The sequence below is a fragment of the Pan troglodytes genome, chromosome 1 (assembly GCF_028858775.2).
Source record: "Pan troglodytes isolate AG18354 chromosome 1, NHGRI_mPanTro3-v2.0_pri, whole genome shotgun sequence".
Lineage (NCBI taxonomy): Eukaryota > Metazoa > Chordata > Mammalia > Primates > Hominidae > Pan > Pan troglodytes.
Genome location: NC_072398.2, coordinates 133,190,070 through 133,217,972, shown reverse-complemented (window position 1 = coordinate 133,217,972; position 27,903 = coordinate 133,190,070). Strand labels below are relative to the sequence as shown.

The 27,903-nt window shown below is 36.2% G+C and overlaps 2 long non-coding RNA genes across 2 annotated transcripts in view; both read right to left on the bottom strand.

Moving 5' to 3' along the window:
• Positions 1–18,244, bottom strand: part of LOC129144102 (uncharacterized) — a 56,466-nt gene extending 38,222 nt beyond the window's left edge. The window contains exon 1 of the long non-coding RNA XR_008548274.2: positions 13,237–18,244. This is a non-coding gene — a long non-coding RNA (uncharacterized LOC129144102). The remainder of the gene's footprint in view (positions 1–13,236) is intronic.
• Positions 18,245–18,432: 188 nt separating this feature from the next.
• Positions 18,433–27,903, bottom strand: part of LOC129144103 (uncharacterized) — a 69,778-nt gene continuing 60,307 nt past the window's right edge. The window contains exon 5 of the long non-coding RNA XR_008548277.2: positions 18,433–27,792. This is a non-coding gene — a long non-coding RNA (uncharacterized LOC129144103). The remainder of the gene's footprint in view (positions 27,793–27,903) is intronic.

Sequence of the window (27,903 nt, the reverse complement as noted above, 5' to 3'; positions counted from 1 at the left end):
ATTAGTGTCATAAAATGAATACATTGATATGAATAAAGACTAAGTATGGAAGCACATTTTAATATTAAAGACAATATGTGACTAGCACATGAGATGAGCCCAAGAGTAGGAGGAATAAAGAGTGGTAAAACACCCATGAAAAGTTCATGAAGTGTAATCGGTGATCAAATAAATGTGAAGAACATGAGAGAAGGAGTAATTAAGAATAATTCCATCTTGAAGTATTTAGCAGATGTTGATATTAAAAGGTCTAGATTTTAAATAGAAGGAGAGAGATTTGGGCTATAAGATAATGACCCTAACCTTGTAGCATTTACCTCTGAATTGCCCGTCAGATGCCCAAAGAAAATATGACCTGGCCAGGCATGGTGGCTCGCGCCTGTAATCCCAGTACTTTGGGAGGCCGAGGCGGGCTTATCACCTGAGGTTAGGAGTTCAAGACCAGCCTAGCTAACATGGTGAAACCCCGCTTCTACTAAAAAGACAAAAATTAGCCAGGCGTGGTGGCACACACCAGTAGTCCCAGCTACTTGGGAGGCTGAGGCAGGAGAATCTCTTGAACCTGGGAGGCGGAGGTTGCAGTGAGCCGAGATCGCACCATTGCACTCCAGCCTGGGTGACAGAGTGAGACTCCGTCTAAAAAAAAAATGACCTAGAGGAGATGAGGCTTTTTTTTTTTTTTTTGACAGTGTCACCCAGGCTGGAACAGTGGGATGAACTCAGCTCACTGCAGCCTGAAACTCCCTGGGCTCAGGTGATCCTCTCACCTCAGCCTCGCAAGTTGCTGGGACCACAGACACGCAACACTACACCCAGCTAATTTTTTGTAGAGACGGGGTTTTACCATGTTGTCCAGGCTGGTCTTGAACTCTTGGGCTCAAGCAATCCACCCGCCTCAGCTTCCCACTGTGCTGGGATTACAGGCGTGCACCACCAAGCCCTGGCTAAGCTCTTTTCTTATTTTAGATTTGAGAGCTATTAGCATGCATGGATAAGAAAAACCATTGAAATTACTTTTTCGCAATAAGGGAAGAAAAAAAGACACACACAAAAAATCAAATTTAAGCGTTGGTTAGTATCTTAATTGGCTGCTACTTGTAGCATTAAAGTAACTTCCTCCAAGGCAAAGTGTGCAGGAATGCTCTCAAAAGCCTCTCCAGCTAGGGCCCAGGTTCCTGGTCTGTTGCCTTGGTCCCAGTTTCAGCATCTTAGCCATCAAATGGACGTGTTGAGATTGTTTTACTTGATTCCAAGCTTACCTTTGCATTCTTCACTTTCTAATCTTTCTCTGCTCTATATTCTAACATCTCTGAGTAACTTTCACTCTATCCCTATAACTAGAGCTTTCTTCCAGAGCACCAGCCCAGGAATTGCCCTCAGAGCCCCTCCTTTGCTTGGAAGAAAGGAAACACTAAGGTGTCTGTGAAGCAGACAGAAAACCAGCAATCAGAGAAGAACCCCACTGGTTAAATGGGCACTGCTTTTCTAATTGTCCTAATTGTCTTGTCACTTTTGTATCACCAACATTTTCCCACATTGGTGAAAACTGATCCTAGATATACTCACCTGGCATCCTAGATATTGCTCTCCTGGCATTCTTCTGGGCATACATCTATTATCAAAATAATTAACATATTTTCAGATACTTTGCCAAGGGAGGAAGTTCTGATTGTTGAAATTCCTGTTTAACACTATGCTTTGACTTCGTGATAGTCTTGTAATGTTTATCAGAATAGTGTCATCTGAACTCTTCACAAAATCCTCCAATGGTTTCACTGCCTTTGTCCCCTTCCCTTGTTTCTCTATTCCCTTTGTTCCTTTCCAAAGTTCAAGAATTTCCACTTGTACCCACAACTTTATAACATACAATGCTATTCTCAACCCCCTTCCACTGAGCATGTTTTAAAATATATTTAAAACCCTTTTATTCTCTCTTCTACTATTGAATTCCATCTCATCAAGCTGTGTCCATAAAACTTTTTTAAGTTTAACATTTCAAAGTAATTCTTATATTAAATACGAAATCTGGAACAATTAGCTTTCTGGTTGTTTTTCTTTTTCCTTTCCTTTATTTTTTACATTTTTTACAGTAGCTTCATTTCACACCCCTTCAGAGTAGAACTGTGAGAAACTTCATTACCTAATTGGCATTTTGCTGCATGATGTACCGCCCATAAGAGAATCAGTTTTAGAAATTACACAACAAATCCATTCTCACTGAATTTAGGCGAGGTTAAAAAATATATTTTTCATTCTAAAAGTATTCATGAAGGGATAAATGTTAAAAAGATCAATTCCATAATAAGGAGAAAATGTTTGACATCTGGTTAGTGGGAGGGGGGATGAAAATAAGAAAAAAACTAGAGATGATATAACTTCTGAATCCTTACAAGTTTTAAATATTCGAAACCTAACATAATGCCATCTTCTCTTCTCTCTGAATTTCTCTCTGTCTATGCACTTTTTCTTCTTCAAATCCTTTAATTATAGCCCTAGACCAGCTGCAGTAGTGCGGACTGTAACTATGATTTGCTAACACTCTTAAGTTTCTTGGTTTGCTGCAACTGGCTACCTCCTAAAAAAGATTGGACTTGCACCTCAGCTCTCAGATAAAAAGTGAGAGCACTTGTACTCAGATGAAACTGTACTAGGCTCAGTTTATGTGCTACCTGAGTTCTGCCTGAAACCACCAACATCACGAGACCTCAGCCACTTGCCTCTCTGGTAGAGCAAGAGAGGCACTAGTGAAGACTCACACCTTCCACAGCTGTGATGTCCTGGATACTGCCACTGGTACTGCCACCTCCATCATCACAGATTTAGGAGCCTCCACACACTGCATCTACTGACATAGGGACACAGAATCTACCCATTGGCTGTATTGGTCACATGGAGGCTTTGACTTCTCCAACATATATCTGAAGGGGCAAGATAATACACCCAGCATATGGTGGCATTAATGCTAAATGAATAGACTTTAACCAATAAAAGGGAGAAAACAGAGGGGGGCAGAAAATAAATGTTTGCCATCCCTTCCTGTAATTATTATTTTTTATAATAGTTTCATATAGCCTCTCTGGAGACTTCCTACAACAATTAGCAATCAACTGTCATGCAAGGCTGTGAAAAAAAAATTCAGGAACATACTCTTTAGTCTTAATTTTTCCTTTCCTCTTGCTTTTCTAAAATTCTATCCTCAAGAAAGTTGTAACACATGAACTTTTGCCTCAAGGTCTGTTTTCCAGATGGTCCAGATGGACCTTCCAGCTTCCATCTTCCAGAAGCTTATGCAAGATGGGCTAACTATCAGCAAAAATGATATTTTACATTGGCTATTCTAAATGATGACAACTAAAACCTAAGGATATGGAAAATTTGAAAGAAGTATGAAAATATATATAGCAGGCAAATAGTAAATTTTTAAAACTACTGTAGTTCTATTAAATAGAGATAAAATAGATTTTAAGGAATAAAAACTGTAAGTAATAAGGTGGATAAATACTCAATTATATAAAACAAATTTACCAGAAAGAGTTAATAATTATTTTGTGTGCAGCTAATAAAATATCATCAAAATGTAAACAGCAAAAATGACTGAAACACCACTAACAAAGTGACAAATTCTCAATCACAGGGAGAGACTTCAATTTACTTCTTTTAATTGTTGATATGTTAACCAGGAAGGAATTGGGAAATATAAATAATTAAACACATTATTGAAATATTTCTAACAGCAATTTTTGAAAACCTAGAATGAATCAAAATATCATTTGACTGATGACTTGAAAAGTTGTATAGTCACTCAGAGAAATATTATGTAGCCATGAAAACGAACAAATTACAGCTATGTGCAACAACATGATGAACCTAAGAAACACAGTCTTGAGTGAGAAAAGCATGTTGCAGAACACATTGACTATGATACCAAACTATGAAGTGCAAAATCTGGAGATAAATTCATTTGTAATAGAAACTATTTTCAAAAGCAAAGGAACAATAAACCTAACATCTAGGATACTAATTGAGTTTTGGGGTTGGCAGAGGGATGGGATTTGGAGGAAAGCATAGATACAGCCTCAGTGATATTCGTAATATCTACCTCATAAGCTGGTTGGAGGGTTAGTGACCATTTTATTTTCATGCTTCATTACTTTTATGTAAGTTGCACATATTATTTTTATGTATCACACATTATAAAATAAAATAATATGTAAAATTTAAAAATTGATTTTAAAGTATATGTCTAGTAAGTAGAGCAAGGTAAACCATTAATTACTGAAAAAGTTATTTACAAAAAATGAGTTTTACCAATTTTGTTACCAAGCTTTACTTACAACAGATCTTGAATTTGGTCTAAGATCGTACTACACTGAGTTTCCTAGATTCTCTGTCAAAAGAACCATAATTTAAAAAACGATAAACATTGATTCAATTTAATGAGCTGCTTTCCAATCTTACTACATGATTTCTTTCAATACGGAAGGGCTTTATGGTAATGTCCAGGGAAATTCGGCATGTTTTATTTAATTGTGGTCAGAAATGTAACTATAATTTTGAAACTACCAGTGAAAATGTGCTAAAAATGTATCAGTATAGAGGAATGCCAGCATTACTTGATGTCATTTAAATATTCTTCCTTGAATTACCATATGCTATGTATATATACTGTATACTGCTACATACCCTGGTCCTCAACCTGCAAACCATTAGTATAGTCAGCACACAGAGCGACAATGTAAGTGATAACCCCAGAGAACATGAATTGCTACTCTGTTCATTTTAATGCTACATACAGCTAAATGTCCATATACAGTCTATGTCTCAATTATCCACATGCGTTGAGATACGTAATGATTACTAGCTTGTTCCCAACAGACTTGGATTTATTCACTTATTAGCTGTGGGACCATGGCAGTTTTATTATTGCTTTGACATATTTTCTGCATTTTAACAAAAGTGATATTATGACTCCCCAATTTAGAGGTCTGTAGTGAAGATCAAATAAAGTAATATATGTAAAATTCATAGCACGATGTCCTTTTCATTCATTGTGAGCACTCAATAACAGTAAGCTGTTGTCATCATCATTATATGGTTGGGTTAGTGCTCACATCCGTGACCAGCTTCTAGCTCAAAAGAAACACTGTTGGTCTGTTATTTTTCCTAAGACTTTGGACTAGCCAGACTCTATAAGAATATAGAGTTCATATATATGGAGAATATAAATAAAAGAATGATGAGTGTATGAATTTCAGCTGCAAGAAATAGAAGACCCAACTAAAAGTGCCTTAAATAATAAAGAAATTTTATTATGTCACATATTAAGAATTCTTTTATAGAGGTAGGGTGGTATGGGGTTCGTTATTCAGAAGCTCATGAATTTCACCAAAAACCTGGGCTGTTTCTATCTTTATTTTCTGCTATCCTCAGTGTGTCTGTTAGTCTCCCCAGACTTGCCAAACGGCTACAGCAACTTCAGGTAAGCTTCATATAGGATTGTTCAAAGATTGTCTGAAAAGATATCTCTTCCTTTTGTCTGAAGACTATGGAAATATCTTCCTAGAAGATGTTGCCTCATGTTCAGTGATCACAATTGCATCTCTTGTCCATTCACAGAAGTTGGGAGTGGAAAGGCTGTTAAGGGTAGGTAACTGACAGTATCTGTTACACGGAGGATGAGAAGTAGGTGTTGGAAGCAGCATTGAAAAGGTTAATCGATCAACAAATAATTACTGTACAGTATCTATTACAGAGAACAATTCTATGAATATGTGAGAAAATTAAAAAATGAAGATGGCAATATGCAGTTGAGAAAAATAAATGATAATTTTTATGAAAAAAGCAAAAATACCAGCAGGGACATAAAATTAAGTAAAATAAGAAAAATTTACAGAATTTTAAAACAATATTATCTTATTAGTTATGTATAGTGAATGTCATTATTCTAGGCATATCTCCCCTTTATCTTTAATTACATTTCCCTCAAGGAAAATAACACTCATTTTATTTTCAGTATTAGCATACCACATGGCTTAGAATTTTTTTTTTCTGGTTGTTACCTGGACACTAACATTTTAAAAATAAACGAGAACCCTAGAAAAGTTAAATTATCTGCATTACACAATTTAAATTCAAGAGGAAAATCATAATGATAAACTAAGCACTTAGCATGCATATATAATATTGTGCTTAGATTCTCAGGCTTACTGACAAATGATCAGTATATAAACACTTACACAAACAAGGAAGTAAATTACACTTTAGTTCAAAGCCATCACAGAAGCCATAAAATTCCTCCCTGTGCATTTTTGAACTTGAAAATATTGATGATTTATATATACCATGTATTAAATCAAAATAGTCATCGAGAGTGACAAGTAAATATTATAATGGATTTATGAACATTAGACCTATTATTTTTAACTTGTTTCCATTATAGTTAAAAGGAATATTGAAAAAAAATTCACAGTGGTGTTTTCTGCTGAAGACATCATGTTTTTAAAGGCTCTGAACTCATAAAAATTTTAAAGCTAATAGCAACCTTATAAATTATTTCATCCTGCCTCCTAATTTTACTAATGAGATCCAGGTAGATAGAGGCTGACAGACTTTTTTTTCAGGTCATTTAGCTGGTTAGGTGCTTGCTAGGACTGGCTTCCCCTCTTTACAGCCTGCATTTGGACCTTTTTCACAGGATTTTTCTATTTTCTTCTCTAATGTTTTATTGTTCTTGATTTTTTCTCTTTCACTGTTAGACAAATAACATATATTAATATTTTACTTAAATTTAAACAACTTCTTGTAGAAATATAACCACGGAGAGATGAATTTTGTTTCAAGTCATTTGTACTCTAATACCTGTGAAGAGCATTTCCTTCATAGCTGGGAAATCTAAATACCAGTGCTGTTTCTCACAAGCACCCCTTCCTCAGTGTTATCCAAAAGAATATTTAATATCATAAAAGAATAAGTACCATAATTATATTACTGAAAAGAAAATCAAAGTGTTTCAAAGTCCCTTTCCCAAAGCTACGTATAGTCCCTGCAGGAAGATTGGTCTGAATAAGGACTTTACCTTCCAATCCTTGTCCCTGCACTAAAATCTACCACTTTTCTTTCCTTCAAAGTAAAATGCCCACAAGGGGACATGGCCCAGTATTATTTTCTGAATACATCTCTGGGTCTATATTGCTTAAGTCATCTGCTTGATATAAGCACATCCTTTAGGCAGTTTCCACTTTGTCTCGTTACTGTTCGTGTCCATTTCCTACGCTGGTAAAATCAGCTAGCTATTTCCTATTCAGAGATTCATTCCTTCGACAACTATTTGTTGAACACCTCTTGTATTCCTGGCATCCTAATAAGCTCTGGGGATATTTTGGTGAGCAAGAAAGACACAATTTCTTTCCTTACAGAGTATTTAGTTCAACAGGGAAGGTAGGCACTAAGCTCAACGTGCTATTTGCTCTGAACCAGAAATTATGGAGTATGATGAGAGCACATAACAGTGACACCTAATACAACTTCCAGAGGAAGTTACTTTTAAATTGGATACTGAAGGCTGAGTAGGGAGTTCACAGGCAAAACAGGCCAATTTCATTTTCACAATTTTGTTTTGAAGTTCTTTATTTTTCAATAAAATCATTCCTAAAATAACGTTTTAAAATCTAGAAGCTTCTCATTTGGAAACTCTGTTAAGTCTTTTGCACCAGGATTTTGCTGCCATATCTCGATTTCTGCATTTCCTTGAACTGAATCTTAATATCTGAATTCAATTTCTGCTGTGGCTGTGGTTTCTCAAAGAAGGGTCACTATCTAAGAATCACTTAGGCCAGGCATGGTGGCTCATGCCTGTAATCCCAACACTTTCGGAGGCTGAGGCGGGCAGATCACGAGGGCAGGAGATCACGACCATCCTGGCTAACACAGTGAAACCCCGCCTCTACTGAAAACACAAAAAATTAGCCTGGCGTGGTGGCACGCACCTGTAGTCCCAGCTGCTCAGGAGGCTGAGGCAGGAGAATCACTTGAACCCGGGAGGCAGAGATTGCAGTGAGCTGAGATCGCGCCACTGCACTCCAGCCTGGGTGACAGACACTCCTTCTCAAAGAAAAAAAAAAAAAAGAATCACTTAAAGTAATATTTAACCTTGAGATTATAGGGTCAACTCTAGTTCCACTGAAGTATGATCTCTGGGGCACGTGGGAGAATCCTCAAATTTGCATGATTAACAAGTTCCCTTCATACACACTGAAGTTTAAGACTTATTGGCTGCCATCATTGAACGTATATACAGAATGTAACTAAAATCGTCTCCCCCAATTTTGTTCTAATTGTCTCAAAATGGGGGAGTATATTTGCCCTTTCATGGGAAAGCTATCTGTGGCTGTCCAGATGCCAAAAACTCACCTTGATTATTTTCCCATTACATTACCCTAAGGCAGTATGTTGGTATATAAGCATTTCTTGGGACTAAAATGACACATGCCTAGGGCAATCACCGGTTATTGTAGCCCTCTTACTTGGGAGAATTAGGAATTAGAAAGGTCAGTGTTAGAAATTCCTGTTTCGCCTACCTGGAGTTGTATATTTTTATCTAGGAAAATAAAATCACAGTTACTGTAAGTAACAAGCCTCCGACCAACTCAGAAAATTGGGGCAGAGTTTATCAAAGTACCCTAGAGTTTTTGACCCGAGATCCAATGTTTTACCGACTAAATCATTCTGATGCCAAAGTATATTGTATAAAACCATTACTTTAGTTAGGATAAGAGTAGCCTGCTATGAAAATGACATCCATTGATAATTCAGTGGCTTAAGGAAGATTCAACATTATAGTGTTTTAAGTTGGGGAAAGTCCTTGCTCTACATAGGTTTTAAGTGATCAAGGTTCCTCTCATTGGTGCTCCTTCTTTCTCTAGGACATTCTAATTCTCTGAATTGTAAGTCAGGTTGCTATAGATTCCAGGTAGTGGAGAGGGGAAGAAGAGCATAGAGAAAGCCCAAGAAATCCATGCATGATTGCCATTCATATTCTAGAAGTGAAAACCTAGTCTTGTGGTCACACATAATTGACATAGAAGCTCAGAAATGTATTCCCTGACTGGGTGGGTGCATGGCCAGTTCCAACTGTGGAAAAAGGGAAGAAACAGATAGTGGTGTAAAACTAGCAGTCTCCGTAACTGTACTTTAGAGATGCAAACTGAATCGTAATCTTTTAGCCATAGAAGGATTATTGGCCCTGCGGAGGGCGGCCCGGGGGGAGGGTGGGTACGGCTTGTATTTTTTTATGAGCATAAAAATTAATTCAGTTAATAAAAAATGGGACATATTCCCTTTTGGAAAACAGTTCTGTGCCATTTACCTATTGCTGCTTAACAAATCACCTCAAATCTCAGTGACTTAAAACAGGGATCAGCAGGCCGGGCGCGGTGGCTCACGCCTGTAATCCCAGCACTTTGGGAGGCCGAGGCGGGTGGATCACAAGGTCAGGAGATCCAGACCATCCTGGCTAACACAGTGAAACCCCGTCTCTACTAAAAATACAGAAAAATTAGCCGGGCGTGGTGGCTGGCGCCTGTAGTTCCAGCTACTCAGGAAGCTGGGGCAGGAGAATGGCGTGAACCCGGGAGGTGGAGCTTGCAGTGAACGGAGATCACGCCACTGCGCTCCAGCCTGGACTTCGTCTTAAAATAACAAATAAATCATGCTGCTATAAAGACACATGCACACATATGTTTATTGTGGCACTATTCACAATAACAAAGACTTGGAACCAACCCAAATGTCCAACAATGATAGACTGGATTAAGAAAATGTGGCACATATACACCATGGAATACTATGCAGCCATAAAACATGATGAGTTCATGTCCTTTGTAGGGACATGGATGAAATTGGAAATCATCATTCTCAGTAAACTATCGCAAGAACAAAAAACCAAACACCGCATATTCTCACTCATAGGTGGGAATTGAACAATGAGATCACATGGACACAGGAAGGGGAACATCACACTCTGGGGACTGTTGTGGGGTGGGGGGAGGGGGGAGGGATAGCATTGGGAGATATACCTAATGCTAGATGACGAGTTAGTGGGTGCAACGCACCAGCATGGCACATGTATACATATGTAACTAACCTGCACAATGTGCACATGTACCCTAAAACTTAAAGTATAATAAAAAATAAAAATAAATAAACAAACAAAAAAAACAACAAAAAAACCCAACCAACAAATCAAACAAGCAAACAAAAAACAGGAATCAGCAAACATTTTCTGTAAAGGGGAAGAAGTAAATATTTTAGGCTTTCCAGGCCATATGGTCTCTGCTGTAACTATTCAACTCTGCCACTGTAGTGTGAAAACAACCTTAGACAATACACAAAATCATGTAGTGGACTGGATTTGGTCCATGGGCTGCCTATCCGCAGTTCCAAACAAAATTTTTATTTTATTTTTGCTCATGAGTCTGTGGGTGATAAATTGGTACTCCATTTAGCAGACAGGTCATACAGGGCTGAATGGTCTAAAGTGACCTTGCTCATATGTCTGGTGTTTGGTCCAGGGAGCCTCAGCTGGTATGGTTCATCTCCGCCCAATGTGGTCTCTCCTCCCAGCAGCTAGCTCAAGCTTTTTCACATGGCACTCTCAGGGCAGCAAGGACAGCAAGCCCTAATGTGCACGTGCTTGTCAAACCTCTGCTCTCATCAGGTTTGCTAGTGTCATATTGGCCAAAGCAAGTCAGCTGGCAAAGCCAGATTGAAGGGGGAGAGAAATAAAGTTTAGCTCTTGATGAGAGGAACAGCAAAGTCATATTGCAAAGATGTGTGCATACAGGGATAGGAGAAATTATTTCAATTATCTTTGTAAACAATCTACCATAAAGTCTTTGAAGTAATAAAGGACTTACATTTCAATTCAACTTCAGTAGTTTTTTTCTCTACTAGAAAATTACTTAGATCCTTAAAATATTTTTTAACGATAACATGATCTTTATAATTTATAAGCTATATCAGAAAATGCATATGTATGATATTTTAAAATATTACAAATAATTAAATTCCAAGGCCAGAAATGAAAAAAGAATCTTAAGAATAATTCATATTGAAGACTACCTGGATGAGAGTTTTTAAGTAGGCAACTGAGCAGGGTTATCTCTAGACTGTTTAATCTTTCCTTAAATTTATTTCCCGCAGTGCCTACCTTTAAAGTTTCAAGTTACACATACTGTCTGTCATCATGATAGACACAGTGGCCTCTGGCTCAGAATTTTCTATGAGAGCTTTCTGAACAGTGGGGCGTATAGCTAGCATCAGTACTCATGTTAACTTATCAAGAAGTTTTGAAGAACTGAAGCCATGAATTTAATCTAATTCAGGGGAGTGGGTTAAAACTTCAAGAAGTGCCCTTGAGCTTCTATATGTGTGTGTGTGTGTGTGTGTATGTGTGTGTATATATATATATATAGAGAGAGAGAGAGAAGCTTATATATATCACTGTAGGAAATGGTTTTTTTCTAAACTAATCATACAGAAGGAATTTACTATTCAAGTATTAGTAATTGTTTATCTTCTTCACAAAAATCTAATAATATTTAGGAGAAACCATTTCATCTATAAAGTCAGTAAAGTCATTTTTACAAGTCCTCCTCTCCTGGAATTTTGATGAACTATTTGAAACGCTTTCTAGGATGTTAGAAATGTGAAACTGTTCTATGTTCTATATACAATAGGCTGAATTAAAATACTACAGTGCTACCATTATTGATGTTTACTATGTACCAGGAATCATGTAAAATATATCATCCCATGAAGGGTTTTCAGAGCCTTACGTGAACCTGTCGTATTTAATTTTCCTTTTCAGATGAAAAAAAAAATCCCTTTAGGTTCATAAAGGTTAGGAAACTTGCCCAAAGTCCAGTGGTGTTCTGGTAAGCTGGTACATAGGGAATAAAACCATGATTGTCTGATTTAGTGTGCCAATTTTAGAGGTGTAAATAATCTCATCTTGGCTGATTTCAAACTACCAATTATGTCACTGAGCACAATGTTGGGAAGAGATGCACACAATCAGCTATCATAAACCAGTAGGAGGTGGCTCTGACACACGACTGCCAAGATCACAGATATAATAGGAAGTAGGAGAGCCAGGATTTGAGCTACCAGTTGTCTACAAAGCCCATCCTCTAAATCATCATACAGTGATGGCTTCCTAACATAATAAACTAGTCACCTGACAAATCATAAAAAATTATGAATGTCAATAACATTTTTAATTTCAGAAACACAGATATCTTTTACACTATTTTGGAAATTAATACAGGAAATGGTTTTTCAGAATTATACAAGTTATATGTTAGAGGTCAAGGAAAAGTTTTATGCTTCTTTCATTCCATTATCCTCTTTTTTTCCTTAAGCTTTCACAATTTCTTTGTGTTATTTCTTATTTGCATTTTATTGCCACATTTCATCTTAAAATTCTTATGTTTGGCCCCCGACAAATTTCTTGCTGTTTTAGACTGTTTGCTGCTGCTCTTTCCTTTCTTTTTTCTTTTTCATCACATATTAATTTTTTTCTTACCTTATGGCACAACTTTCACATTTTGACTTGTTGGTTCTTCAACATTCTGGTTCAGCAAGTAAGAAGATGGATAGGAAATCCTATTACTAAAATAAGGTGGGCTTACATTTTAAAAATTATTTACCCACTCTGTATCAGAGATTTTTCATCTATAAATGGGGATGACATAATACTTACCTTGTGCTATATAAGTTGTTGATCAACTAAAATAAAACAAAACAATAGACTATACAAGAAACACATATGGAAGCCCTGAGATAGGGATGATACCTTGAGAATGCATAAGATCCAAAATTATTTGATGCAGATACAAAAAAACATTTGATGATTGATAGGGACTCATTTTAACAATTTGGAAACAATTGAACTTTTCAAACTGATAGCATTTTTTTCACAACATAAATAAAATTGTACTTTGGTACTTTCTTCATTTAACCGATTTTACACCAAGAATTTTTATCCTTTGTTAAAATAATAAAGGTACTCAAAAATACCATTTAACATTATCATGGATTGAAAGAATGATAAATGAGAAAATCTATTTTTCCCAAATTATCTTACATGTGTTAAGCTTTAAAAAACAAGAAAAACAGTTTTGCAAATTGGTATGAATTTCTATCTGATTGGTTGAGGGGAAATTTATGAAAGCATACCTGTGATGATAGATCAATGCATGGCTACACTACACCAGAGCAAGCACAAACTTTAAAAACTCATCGGAATTTTCATAATTTCTTCAAATGTTTGAATTGAAGTGAGTAGATACCCAGCAAATTTTTCTCATATGCTTCTGTGAAAATATAAAGGTATAAATTAAATTGGTTTTTCTTTTTATAAAATGAGTTTCATTGTATATTTTTCTTCCAATGTAAAGACAGAATATATCCTGTGAAATAGCTAGTTGATAATGGATTGTTATCATGGTCAATAAGTTAAAAAAAAACTTACCTGTTGTCTGATGTGTCATTTTTATAAATCCATGGCAAAATTGAGTGGCATCTTTATTTTCTGTTGAAATTACTACTTTTATTATGTACATTATGTAGCATATCCTAGAGTTTTGAAGAGTTGTACAAAATGGTGAGTAAGAATTTTTTTTTTCTGAATGCATTTTCAAGTACCTCTAGGCAAATAAAAAATAATGGGTAGGAAATAGAGACAATTTAGAAGACTGAGGTTCAAATAAATTAAAACCAGCAATAGAAGCAATATGGAACTCTGAATCAGGAAATACAGCCAGCAGTGAATTCGAATTAAATAGTGGTTAATTATAATTAAACTTCAAACAAAATTTGTAAATCATGTATAAGGCCACTGAATGGAACATATAACAAAGTTTGGATTTTGTGTATTTTTATTTACTTTTTCTTCCTCAGCTCCTACCCTGACATTGGTGTTGTTCTATGAGAAGCCATTTTGTATGACAAACAGAAGATAGTTTAAGACTATAGTAATATTAGGGGCTAGAAAGGAATCTTGGGGAGAAAAAAATCATTAACTCAAAATTTAACCAATATCCTTCTAAAAGATGGAAAGTGATGATGATGGCATAATTACTGTCTCAGCCTAAAGAAAACAAAACTATTGAACAAAATACCTCTGTTCTTTCCAAAGCCAAATGATTTTATTGACTATTCCAATGACTTTACTTGTTAATTTCATCGCTCAGCAGACAGAAAGTGCACCTTGGAAATAACATTATCATATTGGCTTTTTTCCTTTACAATTAAAGAATTTAAATTTTTCTTCTGCATATCACATTACACTAGACATACATATTATTTCTCTTCTAATTTTGTTGCTACTATAAGGTGTGAGCCTCACTTATTAATACATGGTAATTGACAGCTTCTTTTCTTTATTCAAGGAAAGAATGGGGATGATCAGTTTTTGCATAAAACTTTAGACTGTAGTAAATTCTGTTTCTCTCAAAATTCTGGGTTAGATTTTATTGACCTGTAAAACACATGACATTTTAGGAGCTTGTAGTAATTTATTTTATCTGTAGGAAAATGTATCACCGATGAATATTAAATCTAAACATATTCTAGTTTAAACAGATGGTAAAACAGAAGTAGTGAGAAAGCTAAATAAATAATAAATAAATTAAAGAGAAGTCAGGATTAGTCACAAAGTGAAAATGAAAGCTCTAATAATGACAAGGTTGTGAACAAAACATTTAAAGAAAATGCAAGACGCATAGCTTGGATATCTAAATTCTATTTCTTCATAATTTTCTTGGCTTCATTTTATTATGAAATTATCAAATTTAGCTCAATGAATATAAAACATGCTGAACTTATGAGAAGTGCTACCAAGATTATCTTGCAACATAAACATCAGTTTTGTGGATCCTTAATATAACTTCTATATTGTCAAGATGTTATATTTAATAGTTCTAATCCTTCAATGAAGACTACTATAATTCCCCAAAGTTAACTTTATTTGGTTATATAAACAAGCCATTTCAATATTACACCATGCTTTTTATTTTAAACATTTTATTTTTATATTAATTTTAATTTCCAGAAAACAGTTGATAATGTTTAAATTGATCATTTTTAGGGAATGCATGGTTTGTCATAAGCAACATAAATAAACACATTAATTGCCTTGTCATACTTTTATCTGACAGATGGGTCCCCAGGCATAGAGCCTAACCTTTTATTTTGACACCTGCCACATTTTGCCAGCCCTGACCCTTTTTTCTTTGCCAGAATGTCACTGTGTTCACCATGGTTGCACTAATCTCCAGCTTTTGAAAGGCTTAATATTGGAACCCTTCTGAGAATCACTGCTATCAATCAGCTGATACTACAACATAAAGATTTCACAGATCTATCCAACATCCCTTCTCTCCTGTGATTCAAGCACATTTTCTCTTATTTCTATGACCTACTGGCTCAGTAAGATTACATGGAGCTTGTTTTAATCTAAAGCCGCATATTGTTAACATCTGACACAAACCATTTAATTTAGCAGTAATTTAAAATTTAGAATTTACTGAAGAATAAAAAAAGAAGCTATGATTTCATTTTTGTACTAAGAGAAACTTTTAAACTGTGAAGCAAATATGCTATTTTAATATAGCTAAGGAGTTAAAATCTATATGAACATTTTCCTTTTTTTAAAAAAAAGCATCAAGCAATAAAACATGTTTGGAAAATCACTGTGCACTCAATCTCATACCTACACCTTTGATTTCTGGGGTGATTCCAGAAGCCATTAATATATGATGTGTGTCTGGGTTAGTACAACTAAAAGCACATGTCTGGCCCATTAAAGAGTAGGGGTTGGTTCTAAAAAGCTCTGCAAATCGGAGAACATACAGCGGGCAGATGAATTGTGGGAGCTCATCCATTATTGAGATAATTTGGTATAAATTTTAAGATATTTCCTCCTTGAGCAAAATCAGACTATAATTAACTATGAAAAATGTTGTAATTATTCTTTTTTTGTGACTAAGTTAAAAACAAAGAAACTGAAAAGTAGGTATGTAGGAGACAGATTTTAGTAGCAAACAGAAGATAGTTCCACCAGATCAACACAGTTTGGTTTACAATCTCATTGCAGAGATGTGGATGCCAATAACTTGTCTTTCAAATATGGCTTCTACTGGTTCTGAAATAAGCTTGTTTGGTATAATAAGAAAAGCCTGGGACTATGTCCTGGTTAAGCTAAGCTTCTTGAATAATTCAGAGACATATTTGTGCCAGCTAGGATATAGATGTACATTGTAAGAAGTGTAGGATCTGTATCTTAGGACATTCAAAGAAAATGATGTTTCATGCCTTGGGCTAAGGGGTACTGGGGGTAATTCTAGAATTCTAGCAGCTTTTTCAGCTTCAGCACAGTTCTTTAATCTTTGTTGTTGTTGTTTTAGATGGAGTCTCGCCCTGTCGCCCAGGCTGGAGTGCAATGGCGTGATCTTGGCTCACTGTAACCTCCACCTCCTGGGTTCAAGCGATTCTCCTGCCTCAGCCTCCCGAGTAGCTGGGATTACAGGCGTGCGCCTACATGCCCAGTTAACTTTTGTATTTTTAGTAGAGATGGGGTTTCACCATGTTGGCCAGGCTGGTCTCGAACTCCTGACCTCGTGATCCATCAGCCTCGGCCTCCCAAAGTGCTGGGATTACAGGCATGAGCCACTGTTACTGGCCCAGCAGTTCTTTAATCTTTAGTCATCTACTATTAACATGACTCAGCTGCATTGCACATATTCCTCTATCTGCCCTGCCCCAATCCAGCTTTCACGGATTACTCAAAGTTTCTGCTCGTTCACATTTTAACCATGTCCCAAACCTTGGAATTTCACAGAAAATTTTTTTCTTCGCATATTATATCTAAGTCTAGAGACAAAAATACTGATGAGCCCAGCTCATCTTTTGCAGCCTGGCCACACAGTTCAAAAATTGCTGGCCAATCTATTTTTTGGCCCCACTCCATTCAGCTGTAAATTTAAAGAGTTAGTGTTTGGGTTGGGTTAGCGTTAGGGTTAGATCCTGTGTGAGTAAACATAGCAATTTAGATGGCAGATATTCTGGATGAGGATGATTCTTTTAGAAGGGATATGTCATGATTGACACAAGCAACACTGAAAGTGTGATCCAGAGACTGGAGCTGTTCCATGTGCTATTTGTTTTCCAACCAAAACAATAAGTACATTGAGATTAACAATTTAGGAACTCTTCATCTTATTTTTTTATTTTTCTAGTAATTCAATTATATTACTAAAAAATAATGGTTAGCAGCATATTGGGGGTGGGTGGGGAGCTGGTCTTTCAGTGCAGATATTCTGAGAGAAACTGGATTAGAAGACTCCTAGACTCTAATTATGGCACCTCCTTAGCCAATTAATAATGATCAAATCTTTATCAAATTATAATTCTCTGAACACCAGTTTCCTCCTAAATAAACAAGGACTATAATGGCAGTCACTCACCTTTCCAAGTTATCAGTCATGAGAAGACACAGTAGAATGAATTTTGAAAAGCTGCAAGAGGCTAATCAGAATTAAGTTATAATAGTTTCTTTATAAATACAAGCATACATATATATCCATATACATGTCACATGGGAGAATTAACATCAATACTCAACATTATCATAATAAATATATTTATTTTAAATCTTATCACTCTCCCATATAAAATGTAAGATGTGGGCAGTGTGGGTTTTATTGCTTGTTTCTGTTGTATTTACTAGTTTTTACAGAAGCCAATTAGAGAGCAAATTGATAAAGATGAACTTAGCACTCTGTTCTCAAAAAGTTTACAGTTAAATCACTGCATACAAAAGTTAAATAAAAATATTAAGCAGCATAACTCTAAGAACTATTGAGAATGAACATATTTAATAAATTAATGATACAAACATTAAAGACCAAAGATATCCAGAGGAAGGAGAGAGGATTCAATGCTACTGTGGCCAGAGAAGCATAGGCAGGATTTATACAGTGTTTTGAAGAATGGATAAGATTTAGAAAGATGGAAAGGATGAATGGGGTTATTCTGGGTAGAACAAAATTTTCAAGCAAAAGTCAGAACATCTATGTAAACATATGTGTGAATATGTCTGTGTGTGTTCTGATAGAGAAACGTCAGAAAACATATGAAATTAGAAATATAAATAAAATTTAAAATCCTAAAAATCATATTGTAAAATGAAAATTTAATTTTTTTAAATTTTTTGCCACCAATAGTATGATAGTAAGTTATTAAAACTGGGCTCCTTGAAATAAAACTCCTTTTGTATATATATATATATATGTATATATATATATTTATATATATAAAATTTACTGTCATATATGTGAAATGTAAATGTTACAAATGAAAAGTAATGTAACAAAGAATTTTCTCCAAATAAAATACAATACATTATGTTAAATGATTTTTTAATCTCAGAAACAATGCAAAGAATAAAAATACAATTTAAAAAATATTAGCAAACTTTCCAGTGACCTTCTGACATTTCAATCTAATGCAAAAACGCTAACTAAATAACAGGAATTGCTTCTTCTGATGGGCAACTATATGACCTTAGCAATTTTATTACTTTACAATAGAGTCACAATAATTAAATTACAGAATATTTCAGAGGATTATGTAAATTTGGACCACTGTACCTACAGTGCCTCACTTAGAAAAGTCCACCTAGTAAAAATACCATTATTTTAAGAAGTACTGTGATATTAATAATGCAATCTAGTGATTTCAATACAGGCTTTCAGTATTTCAGCATTCAATAATGTCATATTAATTTGAAGTCCAAAGTACTGGTAATTTTGTTAGTATAATATTGTTTTATTATTCTGACATTTATTACATCATACAAGTAAAATCAATGATTTCATTGTTCAATTTATACAAAAAAGACAAACAGACAAATGGTCCACACATAATAAGCAAACATACTGTGGTGCTGCAAACTTGTTTTGCAGGAATAATCCTACTCTGATGGCACATCTGTTAAGACAGTGTTGATAGGGAGAGCGGTAACTCTGCATAGGTATTTCCAAGTATACAAAACAAAAGACGGTAAATACAAACTGGAAATGTTAAAAAAAAATAGAAATAAAAATTATGGGTCTAACTGAATTAAAAATATTCCAGTTCTTGAAAAGAAAAAAAGGTAGTAACAAAGATCTTGCATTTATGAAAAAAGTAGGATTATCTGAAGATGAAGGAATCAAAGGAAAATATGCAGAAAGAGTTTACAGTGTCCTCTACAGCGTTTCCCTGAGCAGTGTAGATGTTAAAAGAATTTCTGGAGCAGTTAGAAAAATTACAACAAAATGGATCAAATGAAGCTTTGCTTCTTTACATCACAAATCTGTAAAATCCAAGAATATTATTTTGCTTTCAATTATCTTAATTGTTTTTTCCACTTAATCTACTATTTTGTTTGCTATTTTAATAATACTTTAATTGACTCTATGAATAATTTATACTGGAATGATGTTTAATATTCCCATACTATGTACTATAAATTTACATTTTTGCTTTTTGCATTCCTCCTTGTAATATATTCATAAAAGTTTGTGTTTGACATGTATGAAATATTTATTTATTTTTATTTTTGTTATACTTTAAGTTCTGGGATACCTGTGCAGAAGGTGAAGGTTTGTTACATAGATATACATGTGCCATTGTGGTTTGCTTCACCCATCAACCCATCATCTATGTTTGGTATTTCTCCTAATGCTATCCCTCCCCTAACCCCCCCCACCCTCCAACAGGCCCCAGTGTGTGATGTTGCCCTCCCTGTGTCCATGTGTTCTCCTTGTTCAACTCCCACTTAGGAGTGAGAACATGCGGTGTTTGGTTTTCCATTCCTGTGAAATATTTAGTTAGCTTTTTTTCATTGCTTCTTGATAATATTCATATAAAGTACCAGAATAAATACTTACATGGTTTGGACAAATAGTGGAGGTTATTAGAATTTGAAAAATCAGTAATTTAAAATTCTTATACATAAAAAAAATCACTGGAGGTTTTTGGACATGACCAGTTATGTTTTGCAATAAGGAAGTATGTATAGAGAGTCAAGTTATATCACTGTATTTATATTCTAGACCAACATTAAATAAGACTATAGGCACAAAGTGAGAATCCAGAGGAGGACGCAGACGTAAGGAATACTGTTGAGGGAAAACCCACACAATTTGTCAACTCAAGACATGTGGGAAGGAGTCAGCGCCAGGCTAATATCCAAGCCTAGTTTTCTAGGATTGTGGTCCTAATATCTAAGGACTAGGAAAATGTGTGGAGAGAGAAGAGAGAAGCTTTTGGATGTGTTGCTTTTGTGGTGATGGTGGGATATCAGGTTGGCCTTGTTTTTTTCTTGTATATCTTTTAATACAGCATTTCACCTGTCTTTTCCCCCTTATACTAGACTCTCAGTCACTTGAGAACTAGGGCTTTGTGTTATTGGTTGGTGTTCCCGAGATCTTCATGTAACATTTAATTCTGTCATCTTAATATATATGTTGTCAGGGTGAATGAACAAATGACTAAGGTAGCTTTTACTGACCATGTCTTTATCCCTGAAATTCTGACATCCTAGAGTAGGGGATCTTAAGATCAATGCTAATAAAGCTAATAAAAAGACTAGAACGTTGGTTCTCAGCCCTGGATGCACACTGGAATCACTGGGAGGATTCTGAGAAACACTAATGCTCCACCTACAGAGATTCTGATTTAATTGCCCTGGGTGGGATTCACTAAATGGTATTTTTAAACGTTCCCCCAGACAATTTGAAGTACACCCAAAGTTAAAAACTTTTGAGCTACAGAGTAAGTGTAGGCTGGGGAAACTTGAATTTTTAATTTAGTTTAAGATTAATTTTCATATACTATATTTACCCCAACAATCAAATCCACCCAAATTAATCTTCTCACTGTCTCTATGCAATGGAATTTAATACCTAATGGATAATGTACATAGAAGAAAGAATTGATCTTAATAGAAAATTTGACTTTTAAAATCTGTATGTAATTATCTGAGATTAGAATATTCAAAAAGAATATGTTACAGGACCAGAAAGCAAACCATCATAATTTATGCCTGGGTTTTTTATTCTATTCATGCAGTTATGTATTCATTTAACCAACATTTATATTCAATTATGTTTTTGTTGGCTAAAATTGGAATTTTAATTAGTACCAACATGATTCCAAATCAGGCTATTTTAAATTTTAGAATGTATTGATCCTTAATACGCATTAGGTGATTATTAACAGTATTGATTATCTGGAACCCTGGTAAGACCTTCAAGGTCATTATGGATTTTAAATCCTCTAACTGTGCTTTAAAGAGCATTACACTGCACTTACTGACTTACTGAGGGAGTGGATCCAATTGAAGTAGACATTTCTAACTTTAATGTTCTTATTATTTTGTCTCGCTCTCTCTTTAAACACAGATATAACACATATTTCAAAGTACTTTTTACATTTTACATCTCACCAAACAGCCAATCAATATCAACTAATCCTTCTTGTTTTAGAAAGTAATTGAATGGTTTTAATATCAAATTTGCTGACTCAGCAATCCATTAATTCATTTTGGAATATTAACTGATTTCTTTTTCCTTCATAGGTTCCTGAAGTGAAAGAAGAAAGTATTTAGTTTTTTTTTTTTCTGAAACCTGTTTCAAAAAATCTGAAGCCTTCTGGGAATGGAAAGGACTCAGACTATACGTAAATATTTGAGAGGGCAATTCCTTAAAATCTAAACGTGTACCACTCCCCTACCCCCGCCCAGGCTTGCTGAGTGTACAGTAGGTAGATGGAGATGGAAAATGCTATAAACAAGTTCTCTCTCTCTCTTTTTTTTTTTTTTTTTTTTGAGATGGAGTCTCGCTCAGGGGTTCACGCCATGTTCTCCGTCTTTAGAAACATACAAGGGATGGAGTAAAGTGAGCCACGACAAAGAGGAAATCAGCCAGGAATAAGGACTATGCAATAGATGATTGCAAGCATGGGCGTGAGAGCCAGGCAGCCTGGGTTAAAATCCCAGCTCTGACGCTCACCAGCTGTGTAACCCAAAGCCAGTTATTATTGTTGTCTAATTTTCCTAAACTATAAAAACGGGAATAAATGGACTGCCCACCTCATTAAACTGTTGTAGGGATTAATAAGTTGTGGGTGCTGGAAAGAAATGGAATCTTACCAAATCTCCCATCTCCCCACATCCTTCACATTTTTTTCCTCCCTGGGTTTTTAAGATCCTGCCTCATCCTTATTCCCTCCTACCACTTTGATTATTCTTCAAACCCAGCTTGTGCAAGACCACTGTCTTTAAGAGCTGTCTTCTGGACAACTCTCAGTTTCATGGCATCCTATGAAGTCCCTACCACCTGCTTAAGAAACTTCAAGCTTTGTCTCATACTGTCTAAGCTGTTTTTTTTTTCATATTTCTTTGCTCAGTTCCTTTAGATGGACCTTACACTTGGATGGCTGCCTAGGCTTTTGATTTGGCATATTTCTTCTCAGTTTATCATTCTAGCACTGCAGTGCTTGCTGTGAATGACTGATACTCAGCCCTCTGCACTGGACCAGGCATCCCAGATTCTGCCCAGGCCCCAGGTCTGGAAGCCTCACTTTTCCCCTTGGGATGATCACACAGCCTCCATACTGGATTTCTTTCTAGCCAACCACTGCTTAAAGGATCAAGGACCCTCTGGTTTTCTTATTCCCCACATTCACCCAATCTCCTTTTCCTCCATGATTTCAACATTCATAAATAGGCTAATGGAAATAATAATTTAAGGTTGATTGAGTGCTAACATATAACAAGCACTGTTTTGAGATAGATAGTATTATTTCCCTCAGTTTGCAAATGAGGAAACTGAGGCACAGAAGTGGTGGGTAATATAATCAAGTCACAAAGCAAAGGAAAGACTGACAGTCCCAGTCCCTATACTGGTGTATACTGAGTACGAATTTTAGAAGCAGAGTCACTGGGTGGGAATCCTGCTTGGTTTGAGATCTGCACGACCTAAGGTAAACTAGGAGGTCTGTGGCTTGGTTTCTAGTTTGTAAAATGGGGATAATTATGCACATCTCCAAAAGTTTGTTTATGTGAGTATTAAGGGTACTAGCATGTGCTGAGCAATTAGTACCCAGCACTTAGAAAGTGCTTTAATAGTTATTATTATTATTATTATTATTATTATGTTTTGTTTTGTTTTTTGAGATAGGATCTCCCTCTGTCACCCAGGCTGGAGTGCAGTGGCATGATGTGAGCTCACTGCAGCCTCAACCTCCCAGGCTCAAGCGATTCTCCCACTTCAGCCTCCCAAGTAGCTGGGACCACAGGCGCATGCCACCATGCCTGGCTAATTTTTTGTATTTTTTGTAGAGAATGGGTTTTGCAATGTTGCCCAGGCTTGTCTTGAACTCCTGAGCTCAGGCAATCCACCTGCCTCGGCCTCTCAAAGTGCTGGGATTACAGGCGTGAGCCACCACGTCCAGTCTATTTATTATTATTATTACTGTATACTGCCTCTCACGATGTCCAAATCACTATCTTGGTTCTGAACTTCTCAAGCTCCAGGCCTATTTATCCAACTCTACTAGACACCTGCATATTTCATAAATGTCTCAACTCACTATTATCTCCCTAACTTATTATTCTAGTATAACTTGCCTTGGTGAATATCACCATCACACCAAGCACAGAAGTCACTCAAGCCTCCTCCTTTTTAATCAATTAACCTCAAACATGGATTTCCCCCATATTTTCCCAGCCTTATATCTTATCCATCTTCCTTCTGCTCACTGTTACCTAAAGCACACTAAATTCCAGTAATTTTGAAATACTGAATGTTAGTTCATTTCATAAAAAAAAGGAACCCTAAGGGAACCCTACTATATGCTAGGCAAGACACTGATCATGCAAAGATGAACAGGACCTAATCTCTGCCTTCAAGAATTTCACAGTCTAATTAGGAAGACAAACACATTAACAAACAATTGAATACAATGTGGCGAGGGCTTACAAAACATATGCCAGTGTATTAAAGGAAGGTAGAAGAGAGTATGGACCACCTGGTGAAAAAGGCAATATCAGAGCTCAGTCTAATTTGACAAACAACATGGTACCAGGCTCTGTGCTAGGTGCTGGGGGTATTGTTTATGACTTGGAGAATCTATGGGAAAGGAAAGCATCAAAATATATTTTAATATAAAGTAGTGACTGCTAAGACAGAGGGAGGCACAGCATGTTCTCAGAATGCAATCAAGATATTTGTAGTTTAGGAATAAGAAACTTGGAGAATAAGTCAGGAAGTTTAGTGATTGTTCATACAACTTCCTCTGCTTGATCTGACTTCTCTCATTTTGTTTTCCTGGAAAAACCCGTGTCTAAGATTCCAGTTATTACCTTCAGTTTGAAGCTGATCCCAAGTGCTTTTGATCCTCAATGTCCTGTCCACCCCACCCCACCCTCAGCATTTTGTCTCTCTTTGACCACTGATCTGTGAGAGCAAATGTAACTTATTTTTTCAGCTTAATTATTTACACAGCCATCTTCCTCTCAATCTATTATCAAGTGTGTTGTGGAGAGTTTGCCATAAAAAAACTCATATTTCTTAGAGTAATCCAATGAATTATCACATTATTGTTAAATCACTTGTTATGCATATTTTCTTCATTGAACATATGAGCATTTCCCCAGTGTTTCCTATATGCTGAACACTGAACAATCATACCTACTAGAGCTGGTGAGCTCTGATTCATGTGGCATTTTTGTACAATCTGGAAAGGAACTGTATTAGTCAGCTCAGCACAAAATACTGTAGACTAGGTAGCATAAACAACAGAAATTTATTTTCTCACAGTTTTGGAGGGTGGAAGTTTGAGATTGGGGTGCCAGCTTGATTGAGTTCTCGTGAGCCCTCTTCCTGGCTTGCAGAGGCTGCCTTTGTGCTGTGTTTCCACATGATGCGCGCGCGCGCGCACACACACACACGCGCACACACACACACACACACGGGGAGAGAGAGAGAGAAAGAAAAAGAAAGAGAGAGAGAGAGAACTCGCAAGCTTTCTGAGGTTTCTTATAAGGGCACTAATCCTGAGGGCCTCACTCTCATGATCTCATCTAAACCCAATTATCTTACAAAGGCCCCATGTCCAAATACCGTAACACTGGAGGTAAGGGCTTCAACACAGAATCTGAGCAGGGGATGGGAGGACAGTTCAGTCCAGAGCATTCCACCCAAAACATCACCCACATGGATTTGCAGGATAGCCCCATCCTTTCCACCCTGTGGGATTGCCAGCCCCACCCCCTAGCTCTGACAGGCTTGAGTCCTCTGAGTGGTTCTGCCTCCAAAGAGCTGAGTGGAGACTGTCCAGCCTGTTGAAACTGAGGCTGTGGCTCTGGCTATCTCTGAATTGCCTTTGGGGCCATTTTTTCCTCTCCTTGAAAAATAGTGCAGGTTCACAGCCAAATAAGCAAATCAGCCCATCATGTCTAACCCAAGAAGTCTCGAAGCCTTCATTCTTTTTGTCCCATCTTCATCCCCTTCAGTTCAAACTGGCAGAATTTCTGCTCACATAATCTCATAAACTCTTATCAAATGGTTGTCCAGTCACACTCCTAGTGTTATTTTCAGAGCAAGTTTTTGTCATTTTTTAATAATGTGGATAAGCTGAGAATTTCCCAAATCTTCAAGTTCTGGTTCCTTTTTGCTGAACAATTTCTTCTTCAACTTATCTTTTTTCTTTTTTCATTTCAGCAGAAATGGTCAGGAGGAAACCAGCTGCTCCCTCATCATATTGCTTAGAAATGTCAAATATTTAATTTCATCACTCACAAGTTCTACCTTCCCCAAAACACTAGAATACAGTTCACCTAAGTTTTTTGCCACTTTGTAACAAGAATCACCGTCCTTCCAGTTTCCAATAACATATTCCTCAATTCCATCTGAGGTCTCACCAGAATCACCTTTACTGTTTGTTCATATGTTTAGGATGCACCTGAAAATTCTTGAGCCTCTACTCACTATCCAATTCCAAAGCCATTTCCCCATGTTTAGGTATTAGTTACAGTAGCACCCCCATTTCTTGGTACCAAAATTTGTCTTAGTTCAGGGTGCCATAACAAAATACCATAGACTGGGTGGCTTAAATAAGATAAATTTATTATCTCACAGTTCTTGAGAATAATGTCCAAGATTACAGTACCAGCAAAGTAGATTTCACTCTGAAGCCTCTTCTGTTTTCTCACAGGTGGTTGTTATCTGACTGTGTACTCACATGACCTCTTTGTGTGCCTGTGGGGTAAGAGGGAGAGAGGGCAAGCTCTCTGGTGTATTCTCTTTTCAGGGTACTAATCAGGAAGGCCCCACGCTCTTGACCTCATCTAAACCTAGTTATCTCCCAAAGGCCCCATCTCCAAATACCATCATATTAGAGATTAGGCTTCAACATTTGATTTTGGGGGGACACGATTCAGTCCAAAGCAGGTGCCCTTCCTCAAGACACTTTATGTCCATCTGTAGGCAATTTGTCATAATAAACTAATTTTAACAGAACAGGGTGTTCCACTGTTATCTGCCAGAAAATGGTTGTAATAAATACTTAAATCTGCAAATTGTACCATGTGAATGCTCCTCTGGAGTTACACAGTAAGCAACCTGAACAATTATTCACCGTAGTCCAGGTTAATCCTTCCTTGTCCTCAACTGACAATTTTTATGTATGGTAAGGAAAATAAATGCTTCAAAAATCTATTAAATGAGAAATCAGAGGTTTAGATAAGTAAACTATCTACTCCAAAATTATTACAAAAAAAGACCATCTTAATAAGTAAAGAATGTAGTATATGGTTTCAATTTGACAAGACACAATAGTGTGTGACTAAAAAACTGGGCTATAAATAGAGCTTTTTGCTAAGTTTGAGTACAGTAATTATTAAGAAAATCCGTTATTTAATAAAAGCAGCTGAGAACCTGTCAGATTCAAAATCACAAGGTTGAAATTGACTAAATAGGTCCGTATGTTTGTAATCCTGTTTCCAGAAAGGACCTTCCTTAAATCACCCAAAATAAATGAATACCTTGTTAAATACAGATGAACAATTCATACGATAAAATATCTTCCCTAAGTTTAATTTCAATCCATGGTACTTAAAATTTAACTTCTTTTCTCTTGTTCTGTCAATGTCTGAATAAATGTTGCAGCAAATATGAAGTGCCTAGAATGTGGCAGGAACTCTGTAGATGGCAAAACAAAAATTAATTCATGTAGAACCCTTCTTATTAATGTATTTAGAATACTTTTCAGGCTTCCTTCTTTTCTGGCAAGTTACACTTTTAACTTTGTACAAGCAAATATGAATCATCAACTAGTTGATTATACAGTCTGAAATTTTCTTTTTAAAATATGAATACAGCAGATCATAATCTTAGGTTTCTATTACAACACATACTGCAGACATGCAAGATTTAACAAGAAAGTAGTAACAATGTAAATAGCATTGCTTTCAAATCTACAGAAAACGGCTTTCTAAGATTTTTGTCAATCATGCATTTTTAAAAATTGGGAGTGCTGGCCAGGAGTGGTGGCTCACGCCTATAATCCCAGCATTTTGGGAGGCTGAGGCAGGGGAATAGCTTGAATCCTGGATGCAGAGGCTGTGGTGAGCCAAGATCACGTCATTGCACTCCAGCCTGGGCAATAAGAGCGAAACACCAACTAAAAAAAAAAAAAAAAAAAAAAAAAAAAAAAAAAAAAAGTTGGGAATGCCTAGATTTAATAATTTGAGGAAATTTTTTAAAAAGAAAATGAGCAGTGCCTTTTCATCAC